This window comes from Lathyrus oleraceus, chromosome 1, assembly GCF_024323335.1.
Source record: "Lathyrus oleraceus cultivar Zhongwan6 chromosome 1, CAAS_Psat_ZW6_1.0, whole genome shotgun sequence".
Taxonomy (NCBI): domain Eukaryota; kingdom Viridiplantae; phylum Streptophyta; class Magnoliopsida; order Fabales; family Fabaceae; genus Lathyrus; species Lathyrus oleraceus.
This window is the reverse complement of record NC_066579.1, coordinates 251,765,675-251,791,826: the sequence shown is the minus strand read 5'-3', so window position 1 is coordinate 251,791,826 and position 26,152 is coordinate 251,765,675.

Genomic DNA, 26,152 nt, shown 5'->3' with positions numbered 1-26,152 from the left:
AGCATTGCCAGAGCCTGAATCAAGCAAATTCCAAAGCTGCTCTTCAAGAGGTCATGAATTGATTCTCTCCTTTCTCAAAATTCTTATGCTGTTGTTGTTGATCTCTTAATGCTGGTTAATCTGAGCTTTAAATCATTGAATTCCATGCATAATTGAGTGAGATACGATTGTGTAAAGTTTTGATGATGAAACTTATTCTCTCCGATCCATGCGTGTTTGTTGATTTCTTGATGAAATGTTTGTTGATTGTTGATGTATGATGCAAGATCTACATGATGATATGTTTAATTTTGATTTCTGAGATTTTTGTTCATGATGATTGGAACTGTTCATGGCTACACGATGAAGATGATGATGTTCATCATTTGGCAACGCTTTTGATCTTTAGAAACACTTTTCCTGCACTTGCATGTGTTTTCCCAGGGCTTGATTCTGATTGGCTCATGCAATTACCATGCGCGTCTCCCATTGGCTGTCCCCGTGTTGACCATGCATTGACCTGCCAGCGTTTAAATGAAACGTTGAGTTTCATCTCCAAGGCGCGCCAATATTTGAATTGGAACCTTGTTCGATTTCGCGCCAGGCCAATTATTCAAATGCTTCATTACATTTTTTCTTTCCCTCCATTCATTCATATGCTATGCTTCATCATTTTTTATATTTTTTCTCCATCTTTAAAAATTCATATATAATTGAAAATTGCTCCAAAAAATATGTGGTTTTTTGCATTGTGTCACATTTTCTGTCTAGTATTTTATAACCGTTTTTCCATAAATTATGCTTGGCTGGAAAATATTTTGTGCTAGGGTTTGTAAACATGTATGCATTTTGTACCTAGCCTTGCCATATCATTTGTGAAATGCTGGGCTTTTATCCAATGAATCTGAACTTTTACATGTTGAAACTAGACACTTTGCTTGAAATTATGGTGTTGATTTGGTATTTTTATCATGTGTCATTGCTGTTTTATGATCATGTTAAGGTAGGTATGACAATTTGTGTCACACCTTTGCTTGTTCATCTTATGTGATGTGTTTGCCTTGCCAAATGAATTCCAATTGTTCTGATTTTTTGTGTGATGCATATTATGGATGTTACGAATGCTCATGAATTTTCTTGGAATTATTTGATTGATTTCTGATTTAATTGATATTTTTTCATTCTGGTTGGTCATATTTGAGCTTTAAAATAGTCTTGAACTTCAATTAATCATGAAATGCTTTTGGTATATGATATTGATGTGAGACCTTTTGGATTGTTTCAAGATGTGTTTGTAGTTGATTCATGTTAATTTTCAGCTTTTGTTTTGAATTTTTTCTCCATCTTTGACCCTAGGCTTTGACCTAGTGGTTTGCCTCTCATGTTTGAGCTTTGATTTCAGGTTGAACATCCAAGTTCCATGGTTGGTGATGCTTCATCATTTAAGCATTGTTGTTTACCTTTGATTACTGATCTTTGTGTGTTTTGTAGGTTTATGTTGACTCATTTGAGTTTGACCTTTGGTTTACACATTGTGTACATTGGGATTGTTGGTTGCTTATTGACTGTTGTTTGATTGTCTGAATTGTGTACTGATTTGTTTGATGTTTCCACAGGTACATAAGTTGCTTTCAGTTCACTTTGAACTTGCTTTACTTGGTTGCTTAAGCACTTAGGTATAGCCTTTCTTCTTCATGTAGTCTGGAAGACCTGTCCTGTTATGTGGGCAGGCACCTGTCTGAAGTCCTCCTTAAGAGGCAATGCTTGTGATTGTTTACTCTTTGTGCCAAGCAGGAAAACTCCTCTTATGAGGCAATTGGTAGATAAAAGAGATGTGTAGTCCATTTCCTACTATTCAGTGTGTCATCAACTTTGCTCACATAACATGTTGATGCATTGTGGATATTAACCCAAGATCTTATAGAGTCAAATCACTTGTGGAGAAGAGTTCCAACTTTCTGAACTCCCACACATTCTATTGTTTAAAGCTCTCCCAGGCCAGGGATAAGAACTATGAGGCACACCCCTCATCTCCTTTTCATCTTCTTCACCCTAACTCTCAATGTTAGGGTTAAGAGCACAAATTACCCCATTCCAGTTGACTGTAAGTCTAACCTTGCTTGAGCCTAATTGATTGTATATAGTGTGTGCTAACTGACTTGTTTGTTTGCTTACTTGATTCATCTGTGCATATTTGCTTGAGTGTGCCTTTGTGCATTTATCATCATCACTTGTATATCATTTCATAAACTTTGCTTTATGGCATTTTGCTTTGTCCATGGAGGAGACAAGCATAAGTCCGTTACTTGGCAGTTGTTCCTATGATATGGTGGGAGACTAGTATAAGTCCATTGATTGGCCTCTAGTATCCTTGTTATTTTGTTTGTTTGTGAGATTAGTGTAAGTCCATTGATTGGCATCTGGTATCATTGTTTTGTTTTAGGAGATTGGTGTAAATCCATTGATTGGTATCCGGTATCCATGTTTGTTTGTGAGATTAGTGTAAGTCCATTGATTGGCATCTGGTATCATTGTTTTGTTTTAGGAGATTGGTGTAAATCCATTGATTGGTATCCGGTATCCATGTTTGTTTGTGAGATTGTTGTAAGTCCATTGATTGGCATCCGATATCCCTTTGCTTTGCTCATTCACTTATTTGCATTGTTGCCTTATTCCAAAGGAACCACTTGAATCATCTACATATGATTTCAAGAGGTGAACATCTAAGAAGTTTTACACTTCCTCACCCTCCCACCTTTTGTTTCTTTAAACCTCCATCTTTGCATGTTAACCCAAACTTGAAAACTATTGTGCAAACATTTTCATTTCTTTTCAAATTAGAAACCTAGGCTTTAGGCCTTTGATTTTTCAAACTCCATTTCATAATACTTCTTTGAATTGAATTCTAATCATACTTTGACACTCTTTTGTGAATAAATTCTAATTGGGTAATCCAACTCATTCAATTGTTTTGTGGTTGTGTCCATTCTTGATAAGTTTTCATACATTAGCCATAAGTTTGATTTATCCTAGTTGGTTGATGTTAATCTCACCTACTGTCCTTAGTGATTGAATTGTAAGACTTCCTTGCTTATTATAGGGTTAACCCCTCACTAGCAAGTTGAAGCTTTTCTCACATGGTGGACTTGTTGTTTGTATAAGGTTGAGTTTTCTCCCGTGGATAATGAAAGACCTTAGGGCTTTTGTTTAAAATCAACCCACTCATATTTTGGAAATCTTTTAGCCGAACTACGGCGTTTTGATCCTTACCTTCCATGGAAAGGTACGTAGGCAACGGGTTCATCCGTTCAAACACAAAAATAATAAAATTGTATATTCTTTTTCCCATCCCTTCAATCATGTTTGCACAATAAATATTTCATAAACAAATAACATTTCGTACAACAAGTGTGAAAAGGGCTCCCTAGGAGTACCTAGGACGTTTTGGGTGCCTAACACCTTCCTATTGCGTAATTAACCCCTTACCCAGATCTCTGATCTTTTTTCATTAGTTTTCTATGTGTAAAACTTCTTAGGCTTTTGTTCGCTTTTTAGCCATTCCTTTGGATAAATAAAAGTGCGGTGGCGACTCGATTCTTTGTATGCTTTGCTTTTGATTTAGTCAATAAATCATAAAGTGACGAATACACCGCTACAGAAAAGTGGCGACTCTGCTGGGGATGAATTCCTTGGTGGTTTTGCCTACTTTTCACCCTTGTTGTATGATATTTGTTTATCTGTTACTTGACATATTTTTGTACAATTTGGGATGACTGTATTGATTGTAATGTTTGAATTGCTTGATATACAATTGCTTGTTTGCTTGGTGGTCTCTGTGAGATGAGTTCTATACCCGAACTCGAGTGCACCTTAGGATAGGAGAATGGCATAGTCTTGTCGACTTGTGTGGAGTATTCCTTAACAAGTTGACTTGCGAGTCCATTCACTTGGTGGAGGTCATGTTGGATTAATAATGTCACACAAGTTATTTGTGGTTAGGCATTATTCTTTCAATCATGTGCCTTAGAAGCCAAGGACCTTAGTTTACCAAGCCCATCTTGGCCTATTTTTAGGACGTAGTGCGGAGGTCGTTTGGATGTCAGATCTGATGCGATTGTTACACGATACTACACTCATAAGAGTCTCTCTTGAGAATATTTTTGGAATACGAGTATTCGTTCCTCCGATAATATTCGAAAGATGGGATGATGACTATGGGAACCTCTGGTAGAACATGTTCGACAGGTTTAAACCCTAGTACACTCCCTTTGGGTGGTTCTTAACCGAGACTCCATGCTCGTGACTCTCAGCAAACCTGTGATTCGTGGTTGAGTCGTTCAGACACCCTTAATATCAATGGAACTTGGGTGTTGATAAGGTGAAAACCATAATCCACCAAAATGGATATTTGATATTAAGGATGATTGAGCCGGTTCAGGTATTGTTAATATCAATGGAACTTGGGTGTTGATAAGGTGAAAACCATAATCCACCAAAATGGATGATTGATATTAAGGATGCTATGAGCTTTCCCATGACCTTTGTCTGGTGTGCTTTGTTTGATCCTTGAGTGTGATTGTTGCATTCATGCATTCATTCGCATTCATGTCATCAGAAAAAATCAGAAAATTTTCAAGGAACTTAAAGGGTTTATTTGCAAAATTTTCAGACATGGAAAGACCAAAAAGGCATACAAAGAAGTACAACTTTAGATAGCCCGATCTGAAAGAGTTAAGGAATCTGACATCCTATGTATTAGATCCCTTGGGTTTCAAAGCTCGGTATGGGAAGCTTCTGCCTCTGTTGACTACTCAGGTTGATGAGGGACTGATGAGTACTTTGGCTCAGTTCTATGATCCTCTGTATCACTGCTTCTCCTTTCCGGACTTCCAGCTGTTGCCTACGCTTGAGGAGTATGCTCATCTTGTGGGTATTCCTATTCTAGATCAGGTGCCGTTCAGTGGCTTGGAGAGTATTCCTACTTCTCGAGAGATCGCAGACTTGTTGCACATAGATGAATCCCTTATTGAGGCGCATATGATCACTAAAGGTGGAATTCAGGGTCTTCCTTCTGATTTCCTCATCGCTCAAGCTACCGTTTATGGGAAGGCCATGAGTGAGGATGCCTTTGAGGCTTTATTTGTGCTGCTCATCTATGGTTTGATATTGTTCCCCAACATCAACAAATTTGTGGATGTGAACGCCATTAGGATCTTTTCAGTTCTTAATCCCGTTTTGACTCTGTTGGGTGATGCCTATTTCTCTTTGCATCTGAGGAATGCAAAGGGTGGAGGAGTTATTGTGTGTTGTTTGCCTCTGTTGTATAAGTGGTTTATTTCTCACTTACCGCAGACGGTTGCTTTCAAGGAGAACAAGGGATGTCTACGGTGGTCTATGAGACTTATGTCTCTCACTAATGATGATATCTCTTGGTATGATCGCGTGTATGATACAGTTCAGATTATTGACTATTGTGGGGAATTCCCTAATGTGCCTCTTCTTGGTACATGTGGTGAGATCATCTACAATCCTATCTTAGCACGTCGTCAGGTTGGGTTCCCCCTAAAGGATAAACCTCATAACATTCTGTTAGAAGGTGTATTCTTTCAGGAGGGTAAGGATCCCCAAGGCCTGAAAGCCAGGATGGTCCGCGCTTGGCGCAAGATTCACAAGAAGGGTAAAAACGAGTTGGGTCCGAAGAACTGCATTGCTTTGGAGCCTTATACTTCTTGGGTCAGGCAGAGAGCTTCTGAGTATCTTATGTCGTATGATTATCCGAGACCTACACCGTTGGTTGTGGTTGGGCCTTCAACCCTCCCTAACCAAGATGTAGAGGAGTTGAGAGAAGAAGACCTTTCACGTGCCTGGATCCGTGAAAGAGAAGAATTGCTTCAACAGCTTAAGGAGAAGGACGCTCTGATTGAGTTCCTCGAGCATCAGGTCATAGATGATTCGAATGATACCTGGACTTCTCTGCTTCCTCAGTCTTCCAAGTTCTGGAAGAGGAAGTATGATCGACTTGCTAAGGAGAAAGCGGATATGGAAGCAGCATATGAGAGAGAGATCAAGAAACTTTGTGTATCTCGTCTTCCAGCATCTCGAGCTTCTAGGGATCCATAGGATGTTTATTTCCCTTTTCCCTTGTAATAATCAAAAATGCTATACTTCTTTGTCTCGAATATATTTGATGAGATATTTTTCCATATGATATTAAATGCTTTAAAATTTCAAAATTGCAAATAGAACCCTAAAAGTTCCTTGAAATAAAAACAAAGCATATGCACGAGCGTTGCATGCATCATTTGCATAAGCAGGTGTTGTTCTGGTCTTCTTGTCTGTGGCCTAACTCTGTGCTCTTCATTTATTTTGAAGACAAGCTGACTCACCGGTATTACACCAGAGCCAATTCTGCAAGAGTGATGGATCAGTTAGAACAAGAGAACAGAGAGCTGAAGGAAGAGGTCGCCAGATTGAGTGCTCTGATGGAGCAATTGTTGGTTGCTCAGCATCAACCTTCTCCACCTCCTGCAACTCCTCCCCAGAGGACTGTTATATCAATGGTTGTGTCTTCGACTGTCCCAGCTGCCAGTACCCACTTTGTGCCGCATGCCATGCCAGCCGGGTTTCCGTGGGGTATGCCTCCAGGTTTCATGCCTGATATTCCAGCTCCTACATTTGCTTCTATGCCGGCATCTAGCCTGGTCCTTGCTATGCCTCCTCCTGTCGTGCATACCATTCCCAGGGTAGACGACACCATCTATCATTCTGAGCCGTCTGAGGGCCCAGATGTTAATGAGAAGATGGATGCGATGAATGACCAATTCCTCGAGCTCCGTAAGGAATTGAAGACCCTCCGAGGGAAAGATCTGTTCGGCAAGTCTGCTGCTGAATTATGCATGGTTCCCGGTTTGAAGATTCCGGTCAAATTCAAAGTCCCTGACTTTGAGAAGTATAAGGGGAACACCTGCCCTCTCGCTCACCTGGTTATGTACGCCAGGAAAATGTCAACTCAGACTGATAATGATCAGCTGCTGATTCATTATTTTTAGGATAGTTTGTCTGGTGCAGCTCTTCGTTGGTATATGAGCCTTGATAGTGCAAACATCCGATCCTTCAACAATCTTGGAGAAGCCTTCGTCAAGCAATACAAATATAATGTTGATATGGCTCCTGACCGTGATCAACTCAGGGCCATGTCTCAGAAGGATAAAGAGACATTCAAAGAGTACGCCCAGAGGTGGCGAGAGTTGGCAGCTCAGATTACTCCTCCGCTGGAAGAGAAGGAGATGACTAAGATCTTTCTGAAGACTCTTAGTTCATTTTATTATGAGCGGATGGTTGCAAGTGATCCCTCTGATTTCACCGAAATGGTGAACATGGGAATGCGTTTGGAGGAAGGAGTCCGTGAAGGACGGTTGGCTAAAGATGAGAGCTCTTCTAAACGGTATGGGGCGTTTAAGAAGAAAGATGGGGAGGCACATGCTGTGCAATCCCATGCTAAACCTAGAAGACCCTCTGTTAAGAGGAAGCCTGTGCGTCACGCCAGCAGTCAGCATCAGGTGGCTGATATAGCACCTGTTTTCAGAGAGAATTCTCAGCAGCATCAGCAACAACCTCAGTATCAACAGCAACATCGTCCACAGCAACAGGCTTACCAGCCTCGTGGCAGTACCAGTAATCAAGCCAATCTGAATTATGATAGGAAGAAGATCAGTTTCGATCCCATTCCTATGTCATATGCTGAGTTATATCCCTCTTTGATAGAGCGAAAACTGGTTACTCCCAGAGATCCTCCGGCTGTGCCTGCTAACCCGCAGTGGTGGTACAAGCCAGATCAACATTGTGTTTATCATTCCGGTGCTCCGGGGCACAATATTGAGACATGCTATCCGTTGAAAACTAAGGTACAAGACCTTATGAGGTGCGGCATTCTGAGCTTTGAGGACTCATGCCCCAATGTTACGAAGAACCCATTGCCCGAGCATGGGAAATCAGTGAACATGGTCCAGGGTTGCCCTGGCAAATATAAAGTCAAGTATGTGAGTCATATTCGACAGTCATTGGTCGAGTTGCATCGTCTGCTGTGTCAGTACAGTCATATGGAGCACGACCATGACCGATGCCGCATTTGCTCTGTCAATAGATTGGGTTGTCGCCAAGTGCGAAGAGAGCTTCAAGAGCTGTTGGATGAAGGTACCATTGAGATTCTGCAGAATCGAAATGTTGATGAAGATGAACCAGAGGTGAATGTGATTTCCCCTGTGTTCAAATTTCTCGAGCCTGTTGTCATCCGTTATGATGGTAGCAAGCCGAAGGTTTCTCCTTCTCTGGTCATCAAGCCTGCAGGCCCTGTGCCTTTTTCTTCGGATAATGCTATTCCATTCCGATACAATCCCGTTGCTGTGGAAGATGGGAAGGAAGTGCCGTAGCTTTCGACTTCCGTTGTTAATATTGCTGACGTGAGCGGATTGACCTGTAGTGGTCGTGTGTTTTCAGCACCTAAGCCTCAGGCTAGAGCTGTTGTTTCTGATTCTGCTGAGCGTCCGGTTAGGACTGCTGTTAATGTTCCGAACCCGGCACCTGTTGCCAAACCCTCATCTGTACAAAAGACTCCTGTTTCTTCTGTTGGCCCGAGTGGCACTGTGAACGAAGAATGTGATGAGATGCTGAAGCTCATCAAGAAGAGTGAGTACAACGTTGTAGATCAGCTTCTACAAATGCCGTCCAAGATCTCGTGCTATCTTTACTTCTGAATTCAGAACCCCATAGGGAGGCTCTACAGAAAGTACTGGACCTAGCTTATATCGATCATGATGTCACGATTGAACAGTTTGACAGTATAGTTGCAAACATCACTGCTTGCAATACTTTGAGTTTCTGTGACGCTGATCTCCCTGAGGAGGGAAGAGACCACAACATGGCTCTACATATTTCTATAAATTGCAAGACTGACGCCATGTCCAACGTGTTGGTGGACACTGGGTCATCTCTGAATGTATTGCCGAAGACCACTCTTTCTAGATTGTCATATCAGGGGCCTCCCATGAGGCAGAGTGGTGTTGTTGTGAAAGCTTTTGATGGGTCGCGTAAGACCGTGATTGTGGAAGTTGATCTCCCAATCAAGATTGGACCAAGTGATTTCCAAGTTACCTTTCAGGTTATGGATATCCACCCATCTTATAGCTGTCTCCTTGGTAGACCATGGATTCACGAGGCTGGCGCCGTGACATCCACCCTACACCAGAAGCTGAAATTCGTTAAGAATAAGAAACTAGTTGTGGTAGGGGGAGAAAAGGCTCTCCTGGTTAGCCACCTGTCTTCTTTCTCATATATTGATGATGAGGATGAAGTTGGAACGCCTTTCCAAGCTTTATCTGTTGCTGAGCCAATTGAGAAGAAGTCTCCGTCATTTGCTTCCTATCGTGATGCGAAACTGGCCATTGAATGTGGTGCAGTTGCTGGTTTGGGGAAGATGATTGAGCTTGAAGATAACAAATCCCGGGCTGGCATTGGCTATTCTTCTGGGGCATTCAACGAGAAAGGGCTGTTCAAGAGTGGAGGTTTCGTCCACGCTGATCAGACTGAAGAAGCTGCTGCTATCTTGGAAGAGGATGCAGAGGACTTGAGCAACTTCATCATACCTGGTGGTGTCTGCCATAATTGGGTCGCTGTGGATGTTCCTACGGTCATTCATAAGTCAACGTAATTTGTTCACTTTGTTCAAAACCCTTCTCCCATGCCAAAAGGAGAAGTGATGACATTGTTGGCAGCATTTATACAATGATATTTCATTCAATTAATGCATTGTTAAACATTTGTTTTTCCATTTGTTTTCATTTTTTGCTTTTACATGAAATCAGTGATCACAAAAAAACCCTAAAAACAAGAATAAAATCAATCTTTTTCATCCGTATAATGGTTTGCTTGTTTAAATTCTAAAGTTTTTTATTATCCAAAATCATTATGCAGGTTGATTCTAAAACCCATTGAACATAATGATCCAACGCCATCTCCCAATTTTGAATTCCCTGTATTCGAGGCAGAGGAAGATGATGTTGAAGAGATTCCTGATGAGATTACCCGTCTCCTTAAGCACGAGAAAAAGATCATTCAGCCGCATCTCGAAGATCTGAAAACAGTCAACTTGGGGTCTGAAGATTGTGTTCGTATGGTGAAGATTGGGGCGCTTCTTGAAGAGTCTTTCAAGAAGGGGTTGATCAGTTTGCTACGAGAATATTCCGATATCTTCGCTTGGTCGTATGAAGACATGCTAGTTCTAGATACAAATATTGTGCAACATTTCCTGCCTTTGAAGCCTGAGTGCGTGCCTGTGAAGCAGAAGCTCAGAAGAACTCATCCAGATATGGCAGTGAAGATCAAAGAGGAAGTTCAAAAGAAAATTGATGCGGGGTTTCTGGTGACTTCTACATATCCTCTATGGGTGGCCAATATTGTGCCTGTGCCTAAGAAAGACGGAAAAGTCCGTATGTGTGTTGATTACAGAGATTTGAATAAGGCTAGTCCTAAAGACGATTTCCCTCTACCACACATTGATGTGTTGGTAGACATTACAGCTAAATTCAAAGTCTTTTCCTTTATGGACGGATTTTCCGGATATAATCAAATCAAGATGGCACCCGAGGATATGGAGAAGACAACATTCATCACACCTTGGGGAACATTCTGTTATCGAGTGATGCCCTTTGGTTTGAAGAACGCCGGAGCCACGTATCAACGTGCTATGACTACCTTGTTTCATGATATGATGCACAAGGAGATAGAGGTCTATGTTGATGATATGATTGCTAAGTCCCGAACGGAAGTTGAACATGCTGAGCATTTGTTGAAGCTTTTTCAGCGTCTGAGGAAGTTTAGACTTCGCCTGAATCCGAACAAATGTACATTTGGAGTCCGTTCCGGCAAGTTATTGGGTTTTGTTGTCAGCGAGAGAGGTATTGAAGTTGATCCTGCAAAGGTCAAAGCAATACAAGAGATGCCTGCACCCAAAACTGAGAAGCAAGTCAGAGGTTTTCTTGGCCGCTTGAACTATATTTCCAGATTTATATCCCACATGACTGCCACATGTGCGCCGATATTCATGCTCCTTCGGAAAGATCAGTCTCATGATTGGACCGAGGATTGCCAGAAAGCTTTCGACAGTATCAAAGAGTATCTGTCTGAACCTCCGATCTTGTCTCCGCCTGTAGAAGGAAGACCTCTAATTATGTATCTGACTGTTCTTGAAGACTCGATGGGTTGTGTACTCGGTCAACAAGATGAATTAGGGAAGAAAGAATCTGCTATCTACTACCTCAGTAAGAAGTTTACTGATTGTGAGTCTCGATACTCTATGCTTGAAAAGACGTGCTGTGCTTTGGCTTGGGCTGCTAAGCGTTTGCGCCAGTATATGATAAATCATACAACTTGGTTGATATCCAGAATGGATCCAATCAAGTATATTTTCGGGAAGCCTGTTTTACCTAGGAGGATTGCCCGTTGGCAGATGTTATTATCTGAGTATGATATCGAGTATCGAGCTCAGAAAGCTATCAAAGGTAGTATCTTGGCTGACCATTTAGCGCACCAGCCGATTGAAGATCATCAGTCTGTTCAGTACGACTTCCCAAATGAGGAGATTATGTATTTGAAAATGAAAGATTGTGATGAGCCTACACTTGATGAAGGTCCAGAACCTGGTTCCAGATGGACGATGGTGTTTGATGGCGCTGTAAATCAGTACGGAAATGGAATTGGGGCGGTAATCATTACTCCTCATGGCACGCATATTCCGTTTACAGCAAGGCTAACTTTCAAATGCACGAATAATATGGCTGAGTATGAGGCCTGTATTATGGGACTGGAAGAATGTATTGATCTGAGAATCAAACATCTTGATGTGTATGGTGATTCGGCCCTGATTGTCAATCAGATCAAGGGTGAATGGGAGACGAATCAGCCAGGTCTCATTCCGTACAGAGATTATGCGAGGAGGATTTCAACGTTCTTTACTGAAGTACACTTTCATCATATTCCTCGAGAGGATAATCGGATGGCAGATGCGCTTGCTACGCTTGCTTCAATGATTGTGGTCAAGTATTGGAATGAAGTACCCAACATTGCCGTGATGCGCTTGGATAGATCAGCTCACGTGTTTGCAGTTGAAGAAGTGAATGATGACAAGCCTTGGTATTTTGATATCAAGAATTTCCTCTAGAACCAGGTCTACCCGCCTGGGGCATCTGTGAAAGATAGGAAAACTTTGAGAAGGTTGTCAGGCAGTTTCTACCTCAGTGGTGAAGTGCTTTACAAGAGGAATTTTGACATGGTTTTGCTCAGATGCGTGGATAGACACGAAGCAAACCTGTTGATGACTGAGGTCCATGAGGGTTCATTTGGTACTCATTCTAATGGACATGCCATGGCTAGGAAGATGTTGAGAGCAGGCCACTATTGGCTGACAATGGAGTCTGACTGCTGCTAATATGTGAAGAAATGCCACAAGTGTCAGATTTATGCGGATAAGATTCATGTTCCTCTGACACTTCTGAATGTTATTTCATCACCATGGCCTTTCTCTATGTGGGGAATCGACATGATCGGCATGATTGAACCGAAAGCGTCCATTGGACACAGGTTTATTCTCGTAGCAATTGATTACTTCACCAAATGGGTTGAAGCCGCATCGTATGCGAATGTGACCAGGCAAGTGGTCGTGAAGTTTATCAAGAATCAGCTAATTTGCCGTTATGGTGTGCCTGATAAGATCATTACTGATAATGGATCTAATCTGAATAATAAGATGATGGAAGAGTTGTGCGCTGAGTTCAAGATTGCACACCATAACTCCTCTTCTTACAGACCAAAGATGAATGGGGTTGTTGAAGCTGCTAACAAGAATATTAAGAAGATTATCCAGAAGATGACAGTTACGTACAAAGATTGGCATGAGATGCTGCCATTTGCTTTGCATGGTTATCGTACATCTGTCCGCACTTCGACAGGGGAAACCCCTTTTTCTCTCGTTTATGGTATAGAGGTTGTTCTCCCAGTAGAGGTGGAGATCCCATCAATGAGAGTCTTGATGGAAGCCAAGTTGATTGATGCTGAATGGATTCAGAGTCGTTATGACCAACTGAATTTGATTGAAGAGAAGCGATTGACTGCCATTTGCCATGGTCAGTTATATCAGCAGAGAATGAAGAAAGCATTCGATAAGAAGGTCAAGCCTCATGTATTCCGAGAAGGTGACCTCGTGCTCAAGAAAGTCTTGTCTTTCGCGCCGGATTCCAGGGGCAAGTGGACTCCAAACTATGAGGGCCCATATGTTGTTAAGAGAGCCTTTTCAGGCGGAGCTTTGATGCTTACAACAATGGATGGGGAGGATTTCACACGTCCTGTGAATTCAGATGCAGTCAAGAAATACTTTGCCTAAAAAAAAAGTATGCAAAAGAAAAACAGAATAGCTCGCTAAGTTGAAAACCCGAAAGGGCGGCTTAGGCAAAAATGAGCGTCTCGGTGGAGAACCCGAAAGGGCTATCCAGGCAAAAGTTAGAGACATAAAAAAAAGGGAATATTTGCATCCCGCTAGATTGAGTACCTCACCCTGGGGCAATCTAGGTAAAAATTAGGGATTTGGCGAGTAACTGCATCCTGACAAGACTTTCTGTTCCGCAGCTGTCATTTCGTTAGAGACTCCCGATTCGTCGTCAACTGAAGCTTCGAATACATCGAGATTCAAATTGTTAGAGAAAGGATCATTATGTTCAATGTAGCCCTCTTCCAATATATATCACTGATTTCAAATTTGTACAGATCTATGGAGTCTTGCCATTTGCAGGCTACCATTCCATCAAATCAATTTGAGCTTTTACCCAATTATTTGCACTCTTATTTGTTTCAATTAAACAGATGTTTTGCATGTATTAATTGATAAAATGTCATTGTTTTAAACAAATAAAATTTTTCAAATTGTTGTTTTAAACAAAGTGAACATTCACAATGATGAAAGGATACTTAAGAATTTCTCAGTGCTCTCCCAAGGGTGGCATGATTTCCAACAGGTAAGACATTTGTTCATATTCCTGGCATGGTTGTATCCTCTTTATCCTGATTTGTTGTTGGGGTTGTTCCCCAAACAGAGCTTTTCATGGGGTTGTTCCCCAAGCAGAGTGTTTGTTAAGACTTTACAATCCTCTCCAACAATGTTTCTCTCCTCAGCATAGGTGCTTTCTTTTGGAAGATTCAGTGGCAAATGGGTTGACATCCCGGTATTTTACCACTTTCCTCAGCACATTCGCTAGCAGAGTTGTTGATGTGATATACTGCATTTATGCTATATCTCCCCGTCAGGGGCTTGTTGAGGTTTTCACCTCTCATCCCTTCAGCAGAGCAGTGTTTATGTTCCTCCTCAGCAGTTGTTGGGTTTCTCTTGGAAGGTTCAGCATTTGGTGGTTGATCCCCAGCTCTCCTCCTCATCCCCGGTAGAATCCCCAGTGGATTCCCCAGTAAAGCCGCCAGTAGATTTGTGGTATGGTGGATTATATCTAAGAAGTTTCATGCAGAAGTTTTGTGCTTCCCCTGCAGAATCCTCAATGGAGTTGGTATCCCCAACAGAGTCAGGATCCCCGCCAAGAGTTGGTATTCTCAACAAAGTTGTTTTTGTGGCAGTTCTGCCTGTTGAAAATCTCTGTTTCCCCAGTTGGGTCGATTAGTGATCTATCATCCATAGATTTATTTGATTCCCTGATGCTTTTGATCCCTAGTAGAGTGGCTTGTTGCAGAATCTACTTTTGTGATCTATTTTCCCTCAGTGGGTTTATCCCCAGTAGAGTTGCTTGTGCAGTTAGATTCTACATGGATGATCTGTTCTCCCTTTGTGGGTTGTTCCCCAGCGGAGTTATTTGGAGTTGCTTTCGTGACAGTTCTCGCTTGTGTAGTGAACTCTTGTTCCCAGTTGATACTGAGGACCCCCTGCAGATATCTCGGGATTTCTCCTTTTTCCCAACAGATTTGTCTTTGTGGCTGTTTATGCCTGTTGTGACTTTCTGTTCCCCAGTTGGGTTGTTTGTTGATCCATCACTCAGAGATTTTGTGATTCCTTTGATATCTCTGATCTTTTGCCTTCCCGCAGATCTTTGCTTTTCAGCATGTAGATCTCCAGCAGATTGGCTCTCTAGTTGGTTCTTGGATTTGTTCCTCTGGAAGTGTAGTACCGGGCGTTTGATTTCTGGGCCTGCTTGTGTTAGATATGTCTGTTTTGTCAGCATTCATCAAACATAAACCACGCATATTCATGCATACTCATAAACATTCAGATATTTATATTGCATTTTTTTGCCATATATCCCTTATTTGTTGTCTCCTGCTAATGGTAATATAGATCTATCCAATAGATCTCCCCCAAGCAGATGTCGGGTGTTTAATCTCTCCATATAGAGTCAGCCCATAAGCAGAAAGCGTCTGTCTTTCCTTCTGCAGTTCCCCACTGAGATATATCCTCGTGGACGACGGTTTCTTCCGTTTCCCCCCAACACATATATTGGGATGGATTTTCCTATTGAGTTATATCCTCATTAGGATGAGTCTTGATTCAGTCTGTCTTTTCGGTTTGATCCCGAATTGGCTAATTTGTCAACTGTTTCTTGTGCTTCCCTGTGGAATAAATGAATGAATTGCCTAGTAACCGGCAATAATTCTTTTATCCTCAGCGGAATCTTTTGGGCCTCTACCCTTATACCGGTAGTTGTAAGTCCTATGTTCCCTCTTCTTGGTGGGATTTGTGGTGATATACCTTTTATTCCTCATCAAGAGTCGTTGGTTTTCTACCCAGTAGTCGGTAGTCGTAAATCCTATTTTTCTGCTCTTCAGCAGTTGGTGGTTTGTTATAAACCCTATTTTTGTTCCCATGCGGATTTGTGATTTCCCTCATTTCCCACGCGGATGTTGTTGGTTTTCTACCCAGTATTCGGTAGATGTAAACCCTACTTTTTATCCTCATCAGAGTTGTTGGCTACTACCCCGTTTTCGGTAGTTGTAAGTCCTATCTCTTTTCCCCTAGCAGAGGTAACCTTTGTGGTTCGTTCTGGTTGGTGGTGGATTTTGTGCTGTTATGGTTTTATCCCCAACGGAGTCTGTGTCTCCCTGTGGAATAAGTTGAATAATTGCTCAGTATTCGGAAATCGTTCACCCTATCCCCAGCTGAGTCTTTGGTTTTCTACCCAGTATTCGGTAGTAGTTAACCTCTCGCTTCCCCAGCCAGAGTCTTTGGTTTTCTACCCCGTATTCGGTAGTTGTAAACCCTAATTTCTCCCCTTTGCAGAGTTAACCTTGTTGTTCATCCTAAATGATGATGGTTATTCTTTGTGGTTATATTCATTCAATATTGATGTTGATATTCCCTCCTTGCTTCTAGGTAATTGCCGGTTGCTAGCAATTGTATCTCCAGCAAACCCTTGTGGATAATTGCTGTTTATGCAATTCATCCCCAGTGAGTCCTCTTTCATTTACCTTTTTGCTTGGTAATGATTGTTGCTCCATTTGATCGGTCATCTTTATATACCTAGTTTTGTATCCCGATGCCTTTCTTTTCGGTCGATTTATCCTTTATTAACCCAGTAACCGGTTGTGGATAATCTTCCATGCGAGTATGTTATCCACGTTCTGACGGTAATGGATAATATATCTCATGCACTCTTCAGTCGAAGCCTGTTGTGTTTCCCCAGTCGAGTAAGATTCGTTATTCCTTTGTGGAATCGAATATTTGTTGTTCTCTTGGATAATTGTCGGATGCTTGCAATTTATCCCTTGTGAGTTGTCTTTCGTTTACCCTGTTGTTGTGGTATCGATCGTCTCTCTTTTTGGTTAGTCACCTATTATATACCCTGTAACCGGTATCTCTGGTGTCTCTTCCCTTGCGAGTGTATTATCTACGTTCTGACGGTAATAGATAATATATCTCATGCGAGTATACTATCCACGTTCTGACGGTAAGGGATATTATATCTCTTGCGCTCTTTGGGTTTGTTTTCCCAGCTGAGTAAGATTTGTCTTCCCGTTGCGGATTCGAATGTCCATCCTGTAAGTCGATTTGCTTTTTCAAGCCCTCCTTTCGGATGATGAGTGTCTTGGCATATATACCAATTCGCGCTTTGGTCGGTCACCTATTATATACCCAGTAACCGGTATCCCTGGTGTTCCTTCCTTTCTGCTCCCTATTATGACCTTGGTCCCCTGTGGAGTCATATTTTCCTGAGTTGATGCACCTTTTTCAGGTCTTTCTCAGATGTTTGGTTGATTGATATCTCTCACCCTTATACCGGTCTTAGATATTCATTCTTCCTGAGCTTGTTACCCTTATACCAGTAACACCTCATTCTTTGTTGCTTCCCCAGGAGAGTCTCTTTGTTAGACCTTCTCCAGTGGAGTTTCCTGTGGTGATCTTTACCCTGTTGTTGTATTGGCGTTTTCCCCAATATATGCAATTTTTTCCCCGGCAGGGAGATTCTGTGTGAATCTTTCCCCAGTCCGAGTCCGGATTTTTATCCGAAGTATCCTTTGTGGATAGTTTGAGTCAGCTTGAGTCCTTTCCAATGGATGTGTCTTCCGTTGGAATTCTTCTTTTCCCAGTTTGAGTCATTCACTCCCCGGTGAGGTCTCTAGTCCAGTCGTGTCTTGTTCACGCCGCGTCAGTTTTATCCTAATTCAGAGTCGTGTCCTGCTCACGCATTCTTTTTCTTTTTCTTATCCCCATGAGAGTCCGATTAGAGTCTCTGTTCCTGGTGAGTGTATTACTCCGATGGATCGTCTTTCCTTTTTTGTGGACCCATATTCCCCACAGAGTTTTGTTTGTCTTTTGCATGCATACATTTGCATCATGAGGTCTCTTAGGGACCAAAAATTGTCTCATTACTGTTATTTAAGCCCATTCTACCGCGTCGAGATGAAGATTTCTAAACTTTACTTCTCCGGCTAGAATGACCTTAAATAGGGGCATCTGTAAGACCCCAATTTTGTCCCTAAGATCCCTCATGGCATCATATCATATCATCACATTGCCTCAAGGATCATTGTGCACCTTGCTTGCTTCCCCATGAGTGGGTTATCTGTTTGAGAGTGATTCTTGATCACGAAGCATGTTTTGCATTTGTATATCATTGCTTTTCCTTTTATCACTAACCAAAAGTACAAAAATATGTCATTTAACCCTTGTCTTGCAGATGAAGCAATCAACAGTCAAAACAATCAAAGGCAGTCATTGAGCAACAGATGGTGGCCATTCTTGAGAATTTGGACACCACAATCATTATCAAGAGTTCATATGAGCTATGTGATCATTTTGAATCAAAATCCCAAGTGGTAGAGGCTTGAATTTCATCAGAACATTGTCAGGTCAACTTGAGACCTAGAAAGTCAACTGCCAAGTCAACTGTGGATTTGGAGGTGAGAAGTGATTAGAAATACTTCATTCATGTTCAAACAAGTCTCATTTGACATTTCAAACATCAACATTGAAGAAAATAAAGTCAGGTCAAAACTTTCCAAAAATAGACAGTGACCTATAATTCAAATTTGCCAAAAATGGAAAGGTTTTAACCTAACTTCAACTTCAAATTACATCATCAAGAAAGCTTCAAATGAAATTTTGTTGAACATGAAAGTTATAGATATTTCTCTCCCATTTCCAAAAAGTCCAAGATCATCAATTTCTCATGTGTAGTTAAGGAGATATGATCAAAACATGGCGAAGTGTACTTGAAGACTTCAAATGGTCATAACTTCTCAATCAAATCTCCAATTCAAGTGGTTCTTTTTGCTAAATTCTCCTTTTAACCTCTAGTTTCCAAAATATACATTGCATTACACCAATTGTAATCACATAATCATTTGCATTTCACTTGATTTTTGGAGGGAAAAATTAAAGTTTAAAATTGGTGCACTATTTGAACATTCTATCGTTGCCAATAGCTCCAAAACAGATTTTTAAGTGAAATTAAGTGGAAATTCGTGCACTATTCACATGCATTTTTCATGCATAAGGTGAAAATCACATTTTGGTACATACACCTCTTTTTGCTAATTCCAATTACCATTTGGCTAAACTTGATTAGAAGCATGATTAGTAGGAGGTATATAACAGAAACCCTAACTGTTTTTCACAAACAACAATCACAATTTTCAGATCTAGAAATTTTTCACACTTTTTCTCTCAAAATTTTCTCTCAAATTCTTCAATCAAGATCCATTTCCTTTGCTTGATTCATCTTGCTGAAGCATCATTGAGAAGAATTGAACTCAGAACCATAGCAAATCGTGCATGATTGAAGCATCTTGAAGCTTGGAAGCATTAATGGTGAAATCGAATTCTGGTGGAATCAAGTGTAATTGAACCTCAAGCTTTCATCCAACCACCTGTACAAGCATTCTAGAAGACTTTTTGAGCATTGGCAGAGCCTAAATCAAGCAAATTCCAAAGCTGCTCTTCAAGAGGTCATGAATTGATTCTCTCCTTTCTCAAAATTCTTATGCTATTGTTGTTGATCTCTTAATGCTGGTTAATCTGAGCTTTAAATCATTGAATTCCATGCATAATTGAGTGAGATACGATTGTGTAAAGTTTTGATGATGAAACTTATTCTCTTCGATCCATGCGTGTTTGTTGGTTTCTTGATGAAATGTTTGTTGATTGTTGATGTATGATGCAAGATCTACATGATGATATGTTTAATTTTGATTTCTGAGATTTTTGTTCTTGATGATTGGAACTGTTCATGGCTGCACGATGAAGATGATGATGTTCATCATTTGGCAACGCTTTTGATCTGTAGAAACACTTTTCCTGCACTTGCATGTGTTTTCCCAGGGCTTGATTCTGATTGGCTCATGCAATTACCATGCGCGTCTCCCATTGGCTGTCCCCGTGTTGACCATGCATTGACCTGCCAACGTTTAAATGAAACGCTGAGTTTCATCTCCAAGGCGCGCCAATATTTGAATTGGAACCTTGTTCGATTCCGCGCCAGGCAAATTATTCAAATGCTTCATTACATTTTTTTCTTTCCCTCCATTCATTCATATGCTATGCTTCATCATTTTTTTTATTTTTTCTCCATCTTTAAAAATTCATATATAATTGAAAATTGCTCCAAAAAACATGTGGTTTTTTGCATTGTGTCACATTTTCTGTCTAGTATTTTATGACTGTTTTTCCATAAATTGTGCTTGGCTGGAAAATATTTTGTGCTAGGGTTTGTAAACATGTATGCATTTTGTACCTTGCCTTGCCATATCATTTGTGAAATGCTGAGCTTTTATCCAATGAATCTGAAATTTTACATGTTGAAACTAGTCACTTTGCTTGAAATTATGGTGTTGATTTGGTATTTTTATCATGTGTCATTGTTGTTTTATGATCATGTTAAGGTAGGTATGACAATTTGTGTCACACCTTTGCTTGTTCATCTTATGTGATGTGTTTGCCTTGCCAAATTAATTCCAATTGTCTTGATTTTTTGTGTGATGCATATTATGGATGTTATGAATGCTCATGAAATTTCTTGGAATTATTTGATTGATTTCTGATTTAATTAAGATTTTTTCATTCTGGTTGGTCATATTTGAGCTTTAAAATAGTCTTGAACTTCAATTGATCATGAAATGCTTTTGGTATATGATATTGATGTGTGACCTTTTGGATTGTTTCAAGATGTGTTTGTAGTTGATTCATGTTAATTTTTAGCTTCTGTTTTGAATTTTTTCTCCATCTTTGACCCTAGGCTTTGACCTAGTGGTTTGCCTCTCATGTTTGAGCTTTGATTTCAGGTTGAACATCCAAGTTCCATAGTTGGTGATGCTTCATCATTTGAGCATTGTTGTTTACCTTTGATTACTGATCTTTGTGTGTTTTGTAGGTTGATGTTGACTCATTTGAGTTTGACCTTTGGTTTACACATTGTGTACATTGGGATTGTTGGTTGCTTATTGACTGTTGTTTGATTGTCTGAATTGTGTACTGATTTGTTTGATGTTTCCACAGGTACATAAGTTGCTTTCAGTTCACTTTGAACTTGCTTTTGCTTGGTTGCTTAACCACTTAGGTATAACCTTTCTTCTTCATGTAGTCTGGAAGACCTGTCCTGTTATGTGGGCAGGCACCTGTCTGAAGTCCTCCTTAAGAGGCAATGCTTGTGATTGTTTACTCTTTGTGCCAAGCAGGAAAACTCCTCTTATGAGGCAATTGGTAGATAAAAGAGATGTGTAGTCCATCTCCTACTATTCAGTGTGTCATCTACTTTGCTCACATAACATGTTGATGCATTGTGGATATTTACCCAAGATCTTATAGAGTCAAATCACTTGTGGAGAAGAGTTCCAACTTTCTGAACTCCCACACATTCTATTGTTTAAAGCTCTCCCAGGCCAGGGATAAGAGCTATGAGGCACACCCCTCATCTTCTTTTCATCTGCTTCACCCTAACTCTCAATGTTAGGGTTAAGAGCACAAATTACCCCATTCCAGTTGACTGTAAAGTCTAACCTTGCTTGAGCCTAATTGATTGTATATAGTGTGTGCTAACTGACTTGTTTGTTTGCTTACTTGATTCATCTGTGCATATTTGCTTGAGTGTGCCTTTGTGCATTTATCATCATCACTTGTATATCATTTTATAAACTTTGCTTTATAGCATTTTGCTTTGTCCATGGAGGAGACAAGCATAAGTCCGTTACTTGGCAGTTGTTCCTATGATATGGTGGGAGACTAGTATAAGTCCATTGATTGGCCTCTGGTATCCTTGTTATTTTGTTTGTTTGTGAGATTAGTGTAAGTCCATTGATTGGCATCTGGTATCATTGTTTTGTTTTAGGAGATTGGTGTAAATCCATTGATTGGTATCCGGTATCCATGTTTGTTTGTGAGATTAGTGTAAGTCCATTGATTGGCATCTGGTATCATTGTTTTGTTTTAGGAGATTGGTGTAAATCCATTGATTGGTATTCGGTATCCATGTTTGTTTGTGAGATTGGTGTAAGTCCATTGATTGGCATCCGGTATCCCTTTGCTTTGCTCATTCGCTTATTTGCATTGTTGCCTTATTCCAAAGGAACCACTTGAATCATCTACATATGATTTCAAGAGGTGAACATCTAAGAAGTTTTACACTTCCTCACCCTCCCACCTTTTGTTTCTTTAAACCTCCATCTTTGCATGTTAACCCAAACTTGAAATCTATTGTGCAAACATTTTCATTTCTTTTCAAATTAGAAACCTAGGCTTTAGGCCTTTGATTTTTCAAACTCCATTTCATAATACTTCTTTGAATTGAATTCTAATCATACTTTGACACTCTTTTGTGAATAAATTCTAATTGGGTAATCCAACTCATTCAATTGTTTTGTGGTTGTGTCCATTCTTGATAAGTTTTCATACATTAGCCATAGGTTTGATTTATCCTAGTTGGTTGATGTTAATCTCACCTACTGTCCTTAGTGATTGAATTGTAAGACTTCCTTGCTTATTATAGGGTTAACCCCTCACTAGCAAGTTGAAGCTTTTCTCACATGGTGGACTTGTTGTTTGTATAAGGTTCAGTTTTCTCCCGTGGATAATGAAAGACCTTAGGGCTTTTGTTTAAAATCAACCCACTCATATTTTGGAAATCTTTTAGCCGAACTACGGCGTTTTGATTCTTACCTTCCATGGAAAGGTACGTAGGCAACGGGTTCATCCGTTCAAACACAAAAATAATAAAATTGTATATTCTTTTTCCCATCCCTTCAATCATGTTTGCACAATAAATATTTCATAAACAAATAACATTTCGTACAACAAGTGTGAAAAGGGCTCCCTAGGAGTACCTAGGACGTTTTGGGTGCCTAACACCTTCCCATTGTGTAATTAACCCCTTACCCAGATCTCTGATCTTTTCATTAGTTTTCTATGTGTAAAGCTTCTTAGGCTTTTGTTCGCTTTTTAGCCATTCCTTTGGATAAATAAAAGTGCGGTGGCGACTCGATTCTTTGTATGCTTTGCTTTTGATTTAGTCAATAAATCATAAAGTGACGAATACACCGCTATAGCGGACATGTTCATGAACACGCTTCAAGGCAATTATATTGAGAGATTGGCTGCTTTCCCGTCAATCAGCTTTGCAGAGATAGTAATTGCTGGAGAAAGAATCGAGAGTCTGTTGAAGATGGGCCGAATTCAAGACAATGGTGCTTATAAGAAACCGTTTGCTGGTAACGGTCAGCGAAGAAGAGAAGGCGAGACAAGCGTTGTGTATGCCGGCAGAGGCAGGGGCAGAGGATGCCCTAATTATTATCAAGATCAAGTGGCCGCAGTCACTATTCCTACACCTGCTCCTCAACCGCAACAGCAACCGCAGTATCATCCTCAACAACAACCCAAGTACAACAATCAACAACAAGGGGGTAATCCGGGTCAGCAGAGATACTATCAACAACGTCCAAGGCAGACGGACCAGGTCATTGAACCAATCCCAATGCCTTATTCTGTCTTGCTCCCCAGGCTGATTGACCTGAATCTGGTTATGTTAAGATCTCTGGCCCCACCAATCGATCCCAGTAATTTGCCCAGAGGTTATGATGTCAACGCCAGATGTGCTTTTCATTCCAACGCACCTGGCCATACTACAGATAATTGCAAGGCTCTCCAGCTAAAGGTACAAGATTTGAGAGATGCCCAGGCTATCAATTTTTCTCCGGGGCCTAATGTTATCCAAAACCCAATGCTAGCCCACGGCGGGCAGAGGATTAATGCTGTTGATAGTGGGGAAACTTTGAATTTGGTTTCTGATGTGACTAAAGTGAAGACTTTGCTATCGGTGGTTAAAGACCGACTTTTGAAAGGACAGATTTTCCCGGGCTGTGGGGAAGAGTGTAGAAATTGTCAAGCTGTCGAGAACGGATGTGACAGTTTGAGAAGGGGTATTCAGCAACTGATAGATGAAGGTTGTCTTCAGTTCGATCAGACCCGTCCAGTGAAGAATGATGTGTCGACAGTGACGATTTATTTCACTCCTAAAGAAATATATGTTCCCGAGAGACCCACTCCGATAACAGTATATTTCCCGAAAAGTACAGAACCAGCAACGGTGAACAATGAAAGTCCAGAACCAGTTATAATCTACTTTGACAGCCCTCAACCGGATTTGGTTAGTCCGGTCACCATCACGGTACCAGGACCTGTTCCGTATGAGAAAGACAGTGTTATCCCGTGGCACTATGGGGCTGATGTCTACTTCCAAGGGCAGAAAGTTAACAGTGAAGACATTGACATTGGTAGCTCCGCTGTAGACATTGTTGGAGGGGTTGGTGGCTTCACCCGCAGTGGACGCCTATTTGCACCATCAACATTGCGCACGAATACTGAAGCTGAGGCAGCTGTCAAGGCTAAAGGAAAACAAATAGCCACCGAAGAGGTTACTACTGAGGAAGCTCCTCCTAAGACCGCGTTCGAGAAGGAAGTGGATGAGTTTAAAGGATTATCAAGAAAAGTGACTACAAGGTAGTCGACCAGCTAAATCAGACACCCTCAAAGATCTCCATTCTCTCATTATTGATGTGCTCTGAGGCGCACAGAGCGGCCTTGTTGAAAGTACTGAATATGGCCTATGTTCCACCAGAGATAACTGTTAACCAGCTGGAGTCGGTAGTTTCAAATGTAAACGCTAGCCATGGGCTAGGTTTCACCAACTATGACCTGACATCTGAGGGCAGGAATCACAACAAAGCTTTGCCATGTTTTGGTTGATACAGACTCTTCTCTGAATATTCTTCCAAAGAAAGCCTTAATAAAGTTGGATTACGATGGCATCATCCTGAGGCCAAGTAATTTAGTTGTGAGGGCTTTTGATGGCTCTAACAGAGCTATCTTTGGCGAAATTGAGTTGCCAGTTAAGATTGGACCGCAGGTGTTCAAGAGCACCTTTCAATGTATGGATATCCAGCCTGCCTATAGCTGTCTGCTAGGTCGGCCCTGGATTCATGCTGCCGGTGCTGTTACTTCTACTCTCCACCAGAAGCTCAAATATGAACTAGAAGGTCAAGTCGTCATTGTCTGTGGTGAAGAGGATATTTTTGTTAGCCACCTGTCTACGTTTAAGTATGTGGAGATGGATGGCGAGATGCATGAGATGCTGTGTCAGGGCTTCAAAGCCATAAACATTAGTGAGGTCGTGCCCGAAGCTGTCTTTTCACCTAAGTCTGAGAAGGTCGGGACTTCTATCTCTTCATACAAGCAAGCTGTTGAAGTGGTTAAAGCTGGTAATGCCCAAGGCTGGGGCAAATTTGTGGAGCCAGTCATCAAAGAAGACAAATTTGGATTGGGGTTTACTCCGGAGTCTCAGAAGAATGAAGCCGGTACTTTCTCCAGCGGGGGTTTGGTTTCTCCCCACATCATCAATGTTGTAGATGAAGATAAGATTGACAACAACTGTGACTTAGATAGCTGGATTCGCCCGTGTGTCCCGGGAGAAAAGCTCAACAATTGGTCGTCTGAAAAAGTCGTCCGGGTTACTCTACTGAAAGAGTAATTTTTATTGTTTTCCTTTTTACACGCATAATAAAGTCTTACACTTTGCCCAAGGTGTAATGACTCATCTGTAGGACCATCCATTTACTTGCATTTCGCAATTATTTTCATCATCAATAAAGGACAGCTTTTGCAAACAATTTTGTGTTCTCTTTCTTTCAATTATTTTTACTTTCACAAAAAATGGCAATGTTTCTTTTACGTTTTTTTCTTCTTTCCAAAAAAATCTCGTTCTAAAGTAAAGCATGATCACCCGGATCTCACTGCTAACGACACTGCTATGGCCAAGTATGACTTCGACAATCCTACCTATCAAGCCGGAGAAGGGGTGGAGGAAGATTGTGAATTGCCTGAAGAGTTAGCCAGGTTGTTGAAACAGGAGGACCGAGCTATTACACCTTATCCGGAGGTGATTGAGACCGTCAACATTGGTACCGAAGACGACAAGAAAGAGATCAAGATCGGGGCCAGTCTACAGGCCGAGGTGAAAGAACAGTTGATCAGTTTGCGTCGTGAGTATGTCAACATCTTTGCTTGGTCCTATCAAGATATGCCAGGTTTGGATACAGACATCGTTGTGCACAGGTTACCGTTGAATGAAGATATGCCGCCGGTGAAGCAGAA